The 15,029-nt window shown below is 33.5% G+C and overlaps 1 protein-coding gene across 2 annotated transcripts in view; it reads left to right on the top strand.

Annotated features, from left to right (window-relative positions):
• Nucleotides 1–425: 425 nt before the first annotated feature.
• The window catches only part of LOC118181989 (flavin-containing monooxygenase 5-like), a 48,607-nt gene continuing 34,003 nt past the window's right edge, over nucleotides 426–15,029 (top strand). Inside the window, exon 1 of one of the 2 annotated variants that reach the window (XM_035351238.2) lies at nucleotides 426–578. The gene's annotated coding sequence lies outside the window, so the exon portion shown is untranslated. Of the gene's footprint in view, nucleotides 579–8,072; nucleotides 8,228–15,029 lie in introns of those variants that run through there. The other variant, XM_035351237.2, reaches the window with a different exon arrangement.

The following is a 15,029-nucleotide window of genomic DNA, read 5'->3' on the forward strand; positions in this document are numbered from 1 at the left end:
TAGCAATTTGGACCAACAAGCGGCCGAATAGATATCGCTAAACAGCGATAATTAGACACAGCTTCGAATTATCGGCGAACTAGCTACGTGTATGAAGATATCTCTTTCGTAGGTGGATAGCTTTCTCATCATTTGCCTTAACCGATTGATGAGGATAACTAGCTCTCACATACCCGTGAGAAACACAAATTAAAATTCAGGAAATATAAATGAACTTTACTGTTGTATTAGAAGTATTATCTCTTACATTACAACATCATATCATTTAAGAGTTCGGCGTGTCTAAGATTAAACGCACTTACGATACAAATTGGGATGATACTTTCCCCAATTTATTTTCACTTAAAGTTTTTTCCCTGTCGTGCTTATAATGACATTTTCCCTATGTATTTATGCATGTCAGCATCTATAATCTCAACAGGATGTAGCTTTCCGAAGCTAAAACTGTTATTTGTGATTTTCATCGTTTGGAAGAGGACTAATAAATCTCTCTAGAATAGCAGCAGAAAGGCAGAATAGACATTGAGAAGTTAGCTAAGGTATTTTTTGTTCAAAATACGAGAAATAAGAAGATTCAAGTGAGTAATTTTGAAACAAAATTATCCAAAATTCAAAGAGCTTCGGATATAAAAGAAAAATTATCAGATTTTAAGCCTATGGAATGCAACTGGCACATAATATGCGATTTAATCAAAAGTAATTTCGCCGACTAATGTAAGCCGACTTTTATAGTTTAAGTAACATAATGTTGTAAAATTAAGAAAACACTAGAAGTAAAACTGTGCTGCACAGAACAGTAAAACTGGGGTTAACTCTTTTTCCGAGTGGTTTAAAACTGTGTATGCCAAAATCAGTAAATCTGTTATGATTTTGAACTAGATGAAAATAGGCTATATTTTAAAGATTTGTTTTATTGAAATTATTATGTACTTATTAGTTTTCTTAAAATGTTCGTAATTTAGCTGATTAAGGAAATTGAAAATTATTAACATGCAAAAATATTGTATAATTACCTATACATTTTTGTTTTCAAAATGAATTGATTGGTGAACAATCATTTAATATTCAGTACAGGCAGAAGATAATAGGACTTTATCTCTTTCAGTGTGATGACGTTAGGGATCCGCTTAACAGTAATTGTATTTAAACTGCATTTATTCCATAATTTATGTAACTAATTACCTTAGTCTCTGTTTCCATAAACCTTCATTCATTACGTTAATATTTTTATCCTCAAAGTATAAAAGGAAATAAAATATTAAAAATAATAATAAATAAAAAAAATATCAAGACCGAATGAAAGTGGCTGCGTCACTTAGGGGGTTTAAAATAACCCCATGAATAAAAATTTAAGGAGGAATCCATGTCAGGCATCCACACCCTGGCATTCTTATGGGAAATTTTAAATCCTTTAAAGTAGCCCTGGTGTTTTTGATAAAAATTTTGCTTAGGGTGCATTGACCTTCAAAAACATTTTATTAAAGTTAATTCTTAATTTTGGTCATTAAATGATATCAAATAAATTGTGAGCTTAAGATAATATTTTACTTCATTGTTTAAAGAATTATCTTTTTCTTATGTACTTGTTCTTGCGGTTAACCGGTAGCACGTTTGCTTAGCAATCACAAGATCCGTCACTCACATCTCGGTGAAGGAATAGTTTACTCAAGCTTCATGCTCCGAAAAAGAACCTAAAGCTCTACAGTTTATCAAAAACTATTTATAAGGAACTTATAATCAGATTTATTTTCAGAGATTTATTTTCGACCGGTACAAAAATGTTTCAAATACTCTTTTCTTATTATATAATTGTATATGTTTACCTGTTATTACATTCAGTTTATAAATATCAATTAGATGTTAATAGTTACATGTGCTTATTTACTATTGCTTTATTACTACTTTCTTTTTGTTCCGCAATCCTCGCCGTCCTTTTTGTCAGAGTTTTGAATGTAAGTATGGGGCGATAAATCGAAACTAGTACATGCATTGGAAAACGCTATATCATAGTATTTTTTTATTAAGAAATAAACACGTTAATCTTTGGATAACTAGTAAAAGCATGTATTGGGAACATACAACAGTACAAAACGTTTCCATACAAAAATTTGAATTCTTAAAGGTAATATTTTATGAAAACATATAACGAGCATAAAATCAGTGTAGCATAGCTCTGATTTGAGCTAATTCGAATCATAAATCGCATGATTATTAATAGAGAATTTTCAAATGCAGATTTGTCTTAGCAACAAAAAGAGCATTTCACTTTATAGAAACTGCAGAATTTTGATAGCGATGTCAAAGTAATTAGTCGTATAAGACTAATTAAACTTACAAAATGAAAATTTAGTACAATTGTCTTGCGCCTAAATTTATTAGCTCGAGCACACGAGGCTGGCTCAAAGATCCATACGAAGTACAATTTAGTTGTAATACGAAGTCAAGGTTATTAAGGCAGCCATCCTGTGATTTTTATCTGTAAGTCTGTATTTTATCATTTGGAAATAAGATTCATTTAAGGAATACATTTTATTTTAATTAAAATATTTTTCTGCTGATGCATTTCCAAATGAGAAGAACCTATTCTTATGATTAATTCTGTGGTATATAAAATGTTTTAATCTACCAAACATTCTGCTATAAAATTCTTCCTTCCAGTTTTTGTAGGTATCATTTATTTAACTGGAAAGTGATTTTCCATTCTGAAGAATCAATTGTGGTTAAATAATTAGAGATGTATAAGTTGTCAATTAATTGTAATATTTATTACAAATGGCGCTTCTTATGTTCGTTTAACTTCAAAAAGCGAATCTATTGCTTGCTGTTTATCCAAATGTAACTGATTTAAATATACATAGCGTGTTTAAAAAATTCAAAGAACTTCCTTCTGAGTGTTATTAAGTGCACTTACTAGAAAACATCACAGACGACTGTTATTTAACAAAGGGATCATGCTGCAGACTTGATGAGTTCATCGGAAACATAACTCATGCTTTTTTGTTCTCTCACAAGAAAAAACTGTGTCATTATAGCTGGGCGTTTTAAGCTGTTACTTTCCTGAGCATTCAGCATGCTTTCATCGTTTGCGTGGGCGGTAGAATAAGCATGCGCGGAAATCTTTGCCATATGTTTAAAAGAAAAGGGATTGTATTTCGTTTTCCATAAATTGAGCTGTTATCAATAAACATAACAAGCAAAATGCATTACTGCTCAGTCACAGTTAATTTCCGTTTGCAATACTGTTTCTCTACTGAAACGCTTTCGGAAGGGACGAATTTGCTTGCATTTATTTTTGTTGCTAACTTATGTGAAGAATATTTATTGATATGCATATTAGGGCGCGTCGATAAAAGTAGTTTCTCCGCCCTTTCAACTAAAGTGATTCAGCTTGACATAGAAAACGTTCTTTCGAAACGTTCTTCTATTCAACTTGGCAAAGAAACGTTCTTATATATGTGACATAGAAGTAAGTAAGAGATACAGAGTTTACCCGTATTTTTCTTTGAGCCCGACTTCTAAAAGTGACCCTTTTTAGAGTTCATAAATTGGTTGCGCTTGGGCGGTGGTCATGGAGAGATTTGCTCATGTCTGGGTGTGATTCACGTCATTTAAAACTTATGCTAAAATACACTCATGTCCATACATTAAGGATAATGCAAAATCTGGCAAAGGAAGAGTTAGAAGCTTTACAAATTTGACTTATTTGTAAAGCTTATTTATTAAACAAAAGGTAAAGAGCAAAAAAAAAAAAAAAAAAAAAAAAGATGCTATATGTTTGATATTATTAAAAAAATTAGCGATTTTTTCTGCCTGGAGCAAATTAAAAAAAACTATTTACAAAAAACCAATATTACATGGTTGGTATGATTGTTAATACATTCTATGTCTCCCAGACGATGCAATACGGTCTGTACAACGCTTAGGCATGCTGAGTATCAAATTATCGATCTGATCATGGGGGATATTACACCACTCAAAAAGCAATGCTCTCCGAAATTCCGGTAGACACGTAGGAGGAGGTTAACGGGCTGCAACTCGTCGACCAAGCATGTCCCACACGTGCTCTACTGGATTCAAGTCCGTGAGAATGCTGGCCAGTACATACGGGTGATATCCTCCGATTGAAGGCATTCGCTTACGATGTTTGCACGGTGAGGACGGGCGTTGTTATCCATAAACACAAATTGTGCGCCTATGGCGCCCCGAAACAAACGTACATGTTGTTCCAGAATGACATCCCGATAGATTTGGCTTGCCATGGTTCCAATTTGAACATGCAGGTCAGTGCTGGAACCTAGAATAATTCCACCCCAAACGAGCACTCCTGCACCACCGTAACGGTGTCGTTCAATGATGTTTTCTTGGTGGTAACTGGAGCTAACACCTGGAGCTCACCATATGAAAGTATGGCGAGAATCAGACTGCAAGCTAAACCTGGACTCGTCGGAAAAACTCACACAAGCCCACTGTTGCGGTGTCCACAATGCATGCTCTCTACTCCAGGCTAACCGCAGGCGACAGTGAGTTGCAGTAAGTGGAACGCATCTGACAGATCTACGAGCATATAGACTAATCTGCCCTAAGCGTCCGTACACGGTCTGCCTTGAAATTGTTGTACCAGTGGCTGAAGAGAGCTGACGAGACAGGTCTGAGGCTGTGCTCCGCCTGTTTCTTTTGGCAGTAATTGCCAAAGACCGGTCCTCATTCGGCGTTGTAACTCTGGGGCGGCCTGTGCTGTAACGTCTACTCACATTACCATCATCTTGGAATCGTTGCCAAAGCCTGGAGATGACACTCTGGACAATTCCAAGTTCTTCTGATACTTCCAGTTGGGTACGCCCACATTCCAGACGGACGATAATTCTACCACGTAAAAAATCATCCAAGTGCGTCCTTTGTGTCATAACTATTCGGTTATTGCACTGAAATGCTTATAAAGCGCCTGCGAGCAATTTTACTTCTTTGCCTGTATTCCTTATATATGACTCTCTTACACTCTCGTCATTGTGACGTACCATTGGTGTCATGTGGTTACTTCCTGAAATTTGCGTATGATTCTTGAAGATGTGTGTAGTGATTTTACAGGTGATATATTTATTTTAGAGTTCAATTTCCGCGTGACTCCGAATTATTCTTAATTTATGGACATGAGTGTATATAGCAACATGTACTGCTCGACCACTCGCTAAATATTTCCATAAAAGTGTCAAAACTGCTAAGTTGCTAAACTTTTAATCTATAAAAATCAAGCAGCTGTATTCGCTTTCATCATGGAATATTCAAATTTTAATTACCTTCCATAAAAAATTATTATTCGGGATCATATTTGGGGAAAAAGATCGTTAAGACATTAATACTTGCATATAGCAAATCCAGTTACCTAATCATGTGATAAATAATTCATTGCCAATCATAGAGAACGGAATGTACCCTTTTTGTGATGAATTTATTTCTTGCATTTAATATGCCTTAGTTTCTTTAATTGAAGTTCTATCACACAATGCAACAATATGTTTTTTCTTGCTTTGAGTTGAAGGATATTTCACTGTGGGCTGTCTATGCAAATCACATTTACATTTAAAAGAAAATAGTCTAGTATAAGGGCCTTACAGCAGTTATCACATGATTCGTGGAAACTTGTTTTTGTAGCCAGTATACGGATAAGAACTTTTCAATATCAGTCGGAGGAAACAATTGTTTCCTTCTTCTGAGTTTTTTAAATTTCAAGTTTTTAGATCTGTCTTTATTAGTTTTAATATCTTCTGTTTAGAAATATGTTTACGCGGAAAAAATGACAAAGCCATTTGCTGTCAGGTTTTGCAACAAATGAAGTTAATATAATAACAGAAATTTAAATCAGCAGATTGCGTATAAACATAACTGATAAAACATAACTGATAATGGAATGGCTGAATGTAAAGAAATTTGTTATCGTCTGATTCTAAAAGAAAATGAAGTCGATTTTTATATGGGATTTTTATATTTATTAGTGTTGAATAATGAAAAAATAGATCTTTTAATGCAATATTTCAGTGAAATTATAGCAAAAATGATGTGAATAAAATGATAATGAAAATATCTGCTAACACGCTGTCATAATTTTTTATATCATTATAAAGTTTCACTGATTATTTTTGCTAGTGTTATAGCATACTTCTCATTTTGTTTATTTAAAAACTACTTTCAGCTTACTACATTTTTTATTAATTTAATTTCAGATTTATTAACAAATTTGTATTCCTACTTTTTACGTACATCTACAAGGCTAGGTTTTAAAAAAAGAACTTTTACAGATCTATGCTCTAGTTATAACTAAGAAGCAAAACTTAGTATATTCATTGTTTATTTAAATATTGTATATTAAATTCTAATCAATATGTCGTGAAATACTTAGGTCAAATTTTAAAGATTTTTGACTGAGAAGACGTATTTCGAGTGAAAGAATTAAGTATCCCTATATCTGGGAATATAAGGTCTCCTCTTTTAAAGACTAAAATTTTCAATTCATTGAAATAAATTTATTTATTATTGTTTAAAAGATATATTCTTAAAAATGCTAGTTTGCAGAGGAGGAAAAAGAGTATAAATTATACTACCAACACTAATCTCACCAACAGCATTAAAAGAGACTGGGTATCAAGGCATGTAACACGTCGAACTGCAAACGATACGACAAAGAAATTAACTGTAAACAGTTTCAGAGTTTCCTATTACTTTCAAATTCTCGGGAAAGTTAAAATGCTTGGTAAATAAAGGCAGAAAAAATTAGCACATAGAAAAATTACAATTCACGTTGACTGAAAGCTTGCCAAACTCCGCAGAACAGGCCTACCAGCGGTCGAGTAGTCGCTGAATACTGGTAGTTCGGCCTGTGTACGATTACAAGCAAATGAGATGGTTTTCGTGTTTTTCCCCATCTGTAACGTAGATACAATAGCGCATGCCCAGAACAGCAGTTCAAGAAATAGAAAACGTACTACAATCTGAAATTTTTTCTGTCCATAATTCTTACCAGCCTTTTTGCTAATCCACTGCAGGTTTTTTAAACATTTGGATCTTTTCTTGGTAAAGTAACTGATGAAAAAAGAAGCAGTTGCTAGAAAAGTTTTCAAAGAATATCTTAAATACGAAACTGACATAAATGTATTTATTTTTCGTTTGGAGAAGTGTATTGAATTTAATGATGCCTGTTTTGATCGATGAAATCGAGTTTTAACACGGTTATCATTATTTGAAGTTTGACTATCAAACTTCACAGTTCATGAACAACAATCCAATAATAATAAAATGCATCAGGCTGAAGAAGATATTTTAAACATTAACTACGTTTTGCTGCCTTGCATTATATTATTACTGGCCTTCGCTCAGTTTTCGTCATTTATTACTGAAGACATTTCTTTCTTTCTTTTTTTGTTTTTTGTTTTTTGTTTACTGATGGGAGAAAAAGACATTTTCCATTTCTCCATCTGAAAGCTCTTTGTCTTCTGTTGGGAAATTTTTACGTGTTTACTTTTAATTTCATGCGTAGTCTATATTCGTGTACTGAATTTGTATCTAATATTTGTTACCTCTGGTAAAGTACTTCAGGCATATCTACTTTGAGCTAGATGCCTTCATAGAGAGCTTTCTAAGGATAACTCGATATAAGCTTTCCACATGATAAATTCCATGAGAGGTTAGCCCATTATAAGTGTCAGGTAGCCAACACGCTAAATCGCTATTTTTGGATTTAGAAGGATCTCGCCAGTGCTGGATTTAAGAGGTTCAAGTGTTTTAACTTTTTAAATACTAGTATTTCCAGCTATTTTTTTTAACATTAGAAACATTACTTTCAATGTTACTAAGGCAAGTGAACTAAGGCCTTCTGCATCCTGCTTTTCGTATTTTCCCTTATTATTCACTTTATGGATTATTTATAGAGTCTGAACTTCTCTTATATGTAAGCATTTTTGTTTACATTTCAAGCTTATCTGAGTTCAATGGTTTTATGACAAGAATATCTACGTTTTCTGATAATAACTTACGGAAGTAAGATGGAAAGCATCTTATCAGCAGCTATTCATCCTTTGAACATACCAGCTCTTCACGTGGCTAATTTTAAAATTAGAACGTCATACATATGTTGTCAGGTGGTAAAGTTCAAACGTTATATCTGAAAACTATTAATTTCAAATCAGTTTTATACTTTCATACAAGTCAAGTGTTCTGTCTGTGAGACTGCAAAGAGGTATGTTTAACTGATCTCAATTTTTCTTTTGTTAATTTGTATATTTTACATCTTGAACTGTGCATAATTTTAGTAGGGCTGATTTATTCGTATTGCACATGTAAATAAAAATCTCAGCCATTTCTTGTCTAGATCGAATTATACTTTTAAATCAACTAGCTTGAATCTCCTTATACGAAACTTATCAATAACAGAAAAAAAATTAAAAATTTTTTATCTTGCGCTCATTATGTTTATTTAAAAAATTCTTTTCTTCTGCACTTTACTAATGAAGAACTGAAATAGTTTTCCTACTGTAATGCTAATTTTTCTTGTAGTTGCATCAGTGAATGCATAAAATGGAGGAAAAAAATGATTAAAGAAGTAACTGAAGTTTAAAATTAGTGAATAAATTTACACTGCATTCAAGATTTTCTGTTTATAAATGAAATCTACTAATTTGATCAGGAGGGAAATGAGAGTAAAAATGCAAAAAACTATTGCAGCATAATTTGTTTTGCTCAGGTGACAGAAATAGAAATCTTATGCTTTGCGAAACATTGTGCTGTGATTTGTTAAATTAATTCTACGTTATTTCCCTTTAATTGCATAAGAGACGTATAAAAGATGCTAAAATCGCCTACACTACTTTTTAAAAAGATCCCAACATGCCAAAAAATGATTTGAACATAACAAAGCGAAGTATTTTTTCATAAATTCTGTACGATTTTTACAATGAAGCAAGTCAAAGAAGCGTTAAAAACGTGTGCCGTGATGATATTGATATAGATATAAAAATAAAAATTCTGAATCTGGTTTGAACATTTTCACATGACGCTCGTATGCGAAATTCTGTTTAAATGTATCAATACAGGAATATTGGTACTAACTATGCATACAAGTGGATAAATATTCATTCATGTGAAGAAATAAGTAAAAATGGGCTACTAAGATAGTAATTACGAATTTTGTACATGATAGCAGTGCGATTACTACAGTTAACTAACTCAAGTTTAAAACTTAGCCTTAAAATTAATTTAAATAGTAATTGCCCCTAGTCAAAATTCCTGTTCGTAGAAATAAGAACATGTCTACCATATTCAAGGCCGGCGTTAGACTTTTGTCACCCAGTGAAAACTTTACAGTTTGCTGCCCAGTGCAGTCACTCTTATGCCACCCTTTCTTTAGCTTTAGATTACACCGGTTTTGCACCTAAATGTATTTAAAACAATACATGCTAAAATTTTGTATTACAGATGTTCTTCGCTACAGAAAATGAAAAATTCGCTATTCATTGCATTCTAGACATCACTGGGTTATAAAGAAAAGTTAAAAAAAAAAAAAAAAAAAAAAGGGGGGGGGGAGAGGAAAGAAATATTGGTAATAATCCGAATCCTTTTTTCCTTTAATTAAAATTAAAATGTTGCTCAACCCATAAATTTATTTCGCTTGATTACTCTGATTACTTGTGTGATGTTCCAGCCTAGAATTTACAGCTAAATGTGTGCAATCTTGAGAACTGGTAAGCGAATAATCGCTTTAGTTCAGTAGACAGAGAACAGGTACCGAGAAGGGTTATTATTGCTCAAAAAAAAATTCTGAATTTATTTACCCCTTGAACCTTTTATTGCTCAAAATAAAGTTAACAGATTGTCCTCTTTCAGGACGTACAGAAAGATTCTACTTGGGCTTGAACTCAACAATACTAAGAAATAAAAATTAATTAAACTAAAAAGATATAGCCGCAGCTATCAAAATTCTAAGGAGTTGGCCCCTTAACGCTAACTAAACGGCAAAGCTATCAAGGGCCTAAAATACGGCCCAGCGTAAGAAATAGCTTAAAGAGAGTATAGTCTAAAAGGTGAACGCACGCTGGTAAGAATCTCTGTCTCTCTAACGAAGTCAGTAGAACTTCTACTTTAAATACTTGCTCTTCCTTCATTTGCATTTAACCGCGATTCTGAAAACTCGTTCTGGCAGGAAATTGTAAGCTGGAATTAAGAAAGATAGGAAAGTAGCCTTAACTAATAATAAACTGTTAAAAACTTAGGATAAACCTTACACTTGAAATACCTTTTTGTTTCATCTGATCTTTTTCTGCACTTTATGTCAAGTATTCATATCTTAATAGCGATTAACTATTATGTTCTTCATTTTTGTCCGATTTTTGAATTATTATTACTTGTGAGTTCTTCACATTTGATAGATTTTACTTAGAAACTTAAAAAACAAAAGCATTCTGATGTGATTCTTCTTCATACGTTAGATTCAACAAAGAAATCACTGAATATGTTCTGAAAGTTTTTAATACGGTTTTTGTTGACAGAAAAATCAACTTAAAGTTTTTAAACGTGAAATAAATTAATTTTAAATTTTAACTTTTTACTTGCACCCACTATCAAAGTTAAAAGAGAAAAATTCACTTACCTTCTCACTTAAGATAATCTAAAAGCATAAAATTTATGAGAAGCATTATTTATCTCAAGGCGAATTTATTTTGATTTAGAAAGTAAGTAGGGTCTTTAAATAATAATTTTTTAATTTAATTGAACAATAAATTAAATCTAGTTATAAAGCAGAAATGAAATTTTAAATGAAGCAGAAAGAAATGAAATTTTAATTGCATTTCTACCAGCGTATCAAACTACAAGTTCCATGTACAGGCCTTCGGCCGTTGTAACTTTTGAAAATATGCACCAGTTAAGTATACTCGGATGCGATGATGTATTCTGCTTCGAATTCTTTCATGTTGCATTTTACATGCAGGCCTATCTTTCTAATAAATCATCCTTCATCTTTTTAGAAATGAAAATCTAAAGCTTTCGATTAAAATCAATAAATTGAGTGATAGGAAAGTGTACGTTATAATAAAAAATTGAATTATCATGTAGGGCAGAAAGGCAAATTCTTTTCGAATTTCATGTATTCAGCTCTTGTCATGAAAAAGCTTCTTGTAAATTTCACTGTGCTTTGTTACGGAGTCTCTTTTTCATAAAAGTTTTTCAATCTGTTTAAATACACAGTACGAAGATTTTTAACGTATCGCAGATTGTGAGCCTCATGTAACTCACCGCGTATAAAATTCACTGTATACAAGAGTAGTCGAATGGTCCGTGCATATATGTAGATTGAAGCCCAATGAAGATACTTAATCCAGATGAGTCAAGATATTACTTACAAAGCGATTTTCAGTTTTATTTGCTGTAGAAGCAGATAAGTACACGTTATCATCCTAGTAAATCTACAATGGAATTCCATGTAAATATTTGGAGTGACATTTTTCGGGGAGGAGGCTAGGGTAATGCATAGATCTTTATGTGTTTACACCAGAGAAACATAGAATTCAGAAAAGTAGAAACGATATCCTGGGCATCAATGTAGTACTTCCCGAGAGAGATGTAAATGGCAAAGTGTATGTGCTACAAAATTATAACGCGCTCGACTAAGAGTATCGATATCACACTCATAACGACTCATTATCACACTCATAACGACTCATAATCACACTCATAACGAATAGGAGCATCGATACCACACTCATAATGGCTCATAATCACACTCATAACGACTAGAAGCATCTATACCCCGAGGAGCATATTTTGATAATTTAAAAACACGAGTACTTCGAATTTTGAAAACAAAACCCTTGTGCATATTGGCTGTTTAACTCGATATCCCCACATATATACGACTGAGCCTTGCACTGAGCATACTCTGGTGCAGTGATTCCAGACTTGTAACATGTGTGCCTCTAGTTATACTAACCGGGATATTTAGAGATACGAGAGGAACAGTTTGGATTACTTTAGAGTGGATTATTTGTGTTTTGAAACACACACCATAGCTGTTTGCCTGAGTTCCATTCTAATGAAGCCGAGGGTCCCTAAAAGATGACTGAGGGTTTTTAGAAGGGTAGAATCCGAAGGCATCGCATCCATCTTATTCTATCACTAACGTTTAGAGAGGACGGGAGAAAACAAACAATAGCAGAAAGAAGCACATGCATCAAAGTTGAAAGACAAGATGACTGAAAGCTTGGAACTGAATATTAGGATAATTTATTTTCTTCGTTACTTAGCGAAAACTCCTTTCTTTAGTTTAATTATTATCACGAATAATGAAGCGTCCTTTCCTAAACAATAGTTTAGGGACTCGTCACAACAGCATCAAATTTTTATTTTTTATTTTATTGCTTACATCACTACAATACCTAAATGGGAAAAAAAGGCCAACTGCATTATTTGGCAAACTTTTAAAATTATGAACCTTTAAAATTATGATAATTTAGCGGAATAAGTTGTTAATGGGTACGCAAATGAAAATAGACTGGAAGCTAGAGAGACATACTGCTATTCTCAAATGCCACTTTGGCACCGAGAAACAGCTTATAACTGCTTTACAGGAAATATGTTCATTACTCCCTACTGAGCAGTTAAGTACAGGAAAGATGTTCGTTACTTCCTACAGAGCAGTTAAGTAAATTTCTAAATTTCAAAAAGTTAAAAAAAGAGATTATTTCGTAACTAAGAGAAATATGTTTATTAAATAATTGGCATTAGACATTAGTATTATGAAATGTTTTCTACTTCATTGTTGCTAATCACCAGAAAATGAGGGCGTTTATATTTTTGAGGAAATATCCTCATATTCTGACCTTCCTTCAGCAATACTTTGACTTTTATGCTCTATGTTTTGCAAAAACCTGTTACATTTGACTATTTTTTTTTTTTTTTTTTTGTTGAGAGATCTTTATAAATTTAATTCGCATGGAGCTAAGTACTTATTACGTTCTTCCTTAATTTTTTTTTCGTGCTTCCAATAGAAAGATCTTTATTTAGAAAATATAATTCCAAGTTCTTGGCTTAGGGCACAACTAACTATTTTTTTTTTTTTTGAGTTTTTTTTGATAGTTTTAATCCTGTCCTGTTGAGGATTTCTCTTAATTAAGATGTAATTTAACATGCTGTGATGTCGAGACATCTACAGTTCTGCTGTAGGTACTATTAATGACAATATCTTTTATCCTTAGTTGATCAGCATTAAAGCGAAATAGTGTTAAAGACGGATTTTTCACAATTCTTGAGCAATGTTGTAGGACCACCGTATTATAGTGGGATGACAGAATTTCATAATCGAAATAAAATAGTCAAGGGCATTTTTAGTTTCATCAAGCATATTAATGCAGTGTTTTGATAATCTCTAGTGATCTAATTGTGGGCCTAAAGTCATAATCTTAGTAAAGGTTGAAAAGTTGCGAACTTCTAGCTTGCTACTTAATGTCAACTATCAAATTTCCCAATAACTAAATTATTTATTTCATCATTTACCGTTTATCAAATCCTCGTTACCTAACTAAAAGAATAAACTTAACAGCAACTAATAAAACCAATTACCATTTATTGAAATCTGTCATCTATAGTTAAACATTGGTCTAATGCAAAAGTTCGTCCCATTTTTTTATTTTGAAGATCCAGATTAGTAGATTTAACATCATACATGATACTACGATGACTGGAATGTTTAGCTGATAAAACGCGTAGGGAGATAGCATATAATGTCAAAATGCCTACAAATCATTCATAACACTTCAAAACGGCTAAAAATGACAAAGGATAAGGAGCACATTACACACTGTTTGTTGTGAGAGTTTAAGAGAGGCAAAATTGTAGCTTTAGCATGCAATGAAGGCGGAGGCTACATTTATCGGTAGTACGTGTCATCAAATTCAAGGATGAAGACAAAAGTTGTATAGAACAATCACGTTTTGGACTAGATGTTTCTGAGTAGATTCTGGATCAAGCCATGCCTCCCATGCAACTGCTGAGGAATTTAAGAAAATACATGTCGTACACAGAACAGCAGAAACAAAACACTTGGGGTCATCATAATGATGTGCACCCACTGATAAGTGGGTGCACATCATTTATCTGAAACGCAGAGAAAACAGAGAACGAATTGTAAAGGGCACGTGACAATAGGTAGAGGTAGAAGTTAGGTCAGCACCTCTGTACTAGCACAGATGATTGAGGCATTGTTGAACTTAGCTAAAACTTAAGCTTTTCGCCGCAGTTTTGAGGCAAAACACCCACGGGGGCGGTCCGAGGGTCTCCCACCCCCTTTCCCCTACCACCAACTTCTCGGGAAGACTTTCGGCTTGCTATGCATTTTGAGTGCTCCTTTGTCAACCAGATACTATACGCTTACAAAACAACCATACCTTCTCCAGGATTCGAACCAGGCCTATCTGCACGGCAGTCAGCGTCACTAAAGCTCATACCGTCTGAGCTGCACAGGTAATGAGAAATGGAAACTCTGCCGTAGGCTGCGGCTGGGTCGCTGGTCGACTTCGTTTGTGATAGGCTTAGTAGTCTATCGTATCAAACATCAAAGACTATGCATCGTATATTAGACTGCCACTGCCTAAAACCACCTACCTAAAAAAAGGAAAGGACTGCATCCTAAAAATGTTTTCTTAAGTTTATCGTAGAATATGAAGAAATTAACCAAAGTATTAATGGCGGTATGCATTGCCAACATCCGGCAGTTGAGCTAAATAGTTTAGATAAAAAAAAAAAAAGAAAGGATACGTAAAGCTGCCAATATTTACAATTTGCAAGCGCACTCATTGCCTTTCAGAAAGTTAACGTCAGATTTCATGCTGCTTTAATCCGTCGGAGAAAACTGCTCGACTTTGCTTTGGAAGTTTTATCTTATCCCCGTACTTTATTCCTTCGAATTATCATCGTTCACGATCATTACAGAATTGTTTGGTCTTTGAAATCTTGAACGATGCGCAAGACGTTAAAACAGAATTCTAAACATA

The sequence above is a fragment of the Stegodyphus dumicola genome, chromosome X2, assembly GCF_044657685.1.
Source record: "Stegodyphus dumicola isolate Sdum_Otavi_A_Nest chromosome X2, ASM4465768v1".
Taxonomy (NCBI): domain Eukaryota; kingdom Metazoa; phylum Arthropoda; class Arachnida; order Araneae; family Eresidae; genus Stegodyphus; species Stegodyphus dumicola.